Genomic DNA, 1,613 nt, shown 5'->3' on the forward strand with positions numbered 1-1,613 from the left:
AATTACAGTGAAAGCAATGAAGATTTTGTAGGTTTTGAACCAAACTAAATAACAGTAAACCTTTTGTTGATTTACGGTATATACTAACAATATATACTAATTTTTAACGTATCAAACTGAATTTTTGTGCAATAAAAATCTTTCAAATGCGACTGTAGCTTTCTTTCCCCCAAAACTTTGTCTTCAAAATAAGGGTGCGTCTTATACACCGGTGCGTCTTATATTCCGAAAAATACAATACCAAGCCTGGAATTTCTTAAGCATTCTTGACCGTTTTGTGCTAGCCTGTCTTTTAATATCTTATGAGATGCCACTGAATTTGTCCCACAAAATTCTTTGCCTATCTAGAAGTAAAAAAAATCCGATAATTGATCTAGGTCTATTGTGGTCACTACATTTAAACATTTTATTTTCTCTTGTCCATGCTTAGAACGTGCAATAGAAATCTAAACGATATAGCTACGAACCATGTCTTTCTGTCCTGACGAACGAGTTCTGTAACTTTTTTCTTGTTAATAACGCATTTTCCATATAGCAGTCTTTCTGTTAGAAGTATAAGGCTAATGCCTTGATGAAATTAAAACAATTATAGACGTCCAGTAAGTCAAATAGTCTCGAAAGGTGGCCATTTCCACATTAAAAGTGAAAGTAGGAATCTTTCGAAATGGCTTGTATTATCGGGTTTCATAAATTGAACACTTAAGTGTTTTCTAAGGAACAAATTATTGATCAGTCATAATTACCCAAGTGTGTTTAGAGTTGGAATCAGATTTCGTGGTGTGATTTGATTTCACATTTGAAGAGTGACAAAATAATTAACTTTATATTTTAAGACCAGTCGCAGAACATTCAACATGACTATTGTCGAGTTAGTTTACAACGCAGGGTAGACTTTAAAGTAATATTATAAAAACGTTATGAACCATGATTAAATTAACATATTATACTTTCGTGCAAATGGCGGGGTTTTGGCAAAACACAAACACATATTGAATTTGCACTCATGCAATTACTTGTGTGGAAAATGTTTCAAACTCATCAAAGATTTGATTTGGAGTGACCAAGCAGTAATGTGTTCGGACTGTGAATCCAAGGGTTCATATTTTCGGTACTGTTGGCGCAAAAATGGGTTCTGCATTTTTGGTGTCATGGGTACTCTGCAAGAGTGATGGTAAACTCCCACTATTTCTTCAGATAAGAGTAACCTATGAGTTGACGGCGGGAGTTGTTGACAAGTTACCATCGATCCAGTCTATCAGTTGAAAATCAGGGACGGCTGATACACAGTTAGCGCTTTTATAGACCTGCGCAAAAACCCGAACACATAAGTATAGGCTCACATCAGTGTTGATTCTCTATTGATTGGTCCCTTAGCTATTGGATGTGAATGCAGTATTTATTTCTCTACCGACTGGGTCCTTGCTTAATGAAAGTGACTGGTTCAAAACTTCATAAAACACACACGACTAATTATTGGCCTTTTCACAGTAGTTGTTTTTATTAATTGTGCAAAATTACCCCTATTTTCTATATAAAGTCAAAAAACTCCAGGAAATGTCACGTCGATACCTATTTGTCTATATATATATATATATATATATATATATATATAT

Source organism: Limulus polyphemus, unplaced genomic scaffold (assembly GCF_000517525.1).
Source record: "Limulus polyphemus unplaced genomic scaffold, Limulus_polyphemus-2.1.2 Scaffold3855, whole genome shotgun sequence".
In the NCBI taxonomy this organism is placed as follows: domain Eukaryota; kingdom Metazoa; phylum Arthropoda; class Merostomata; order Xiphosura; family Limulidae; genus Limulus; species Limulus polyphemus.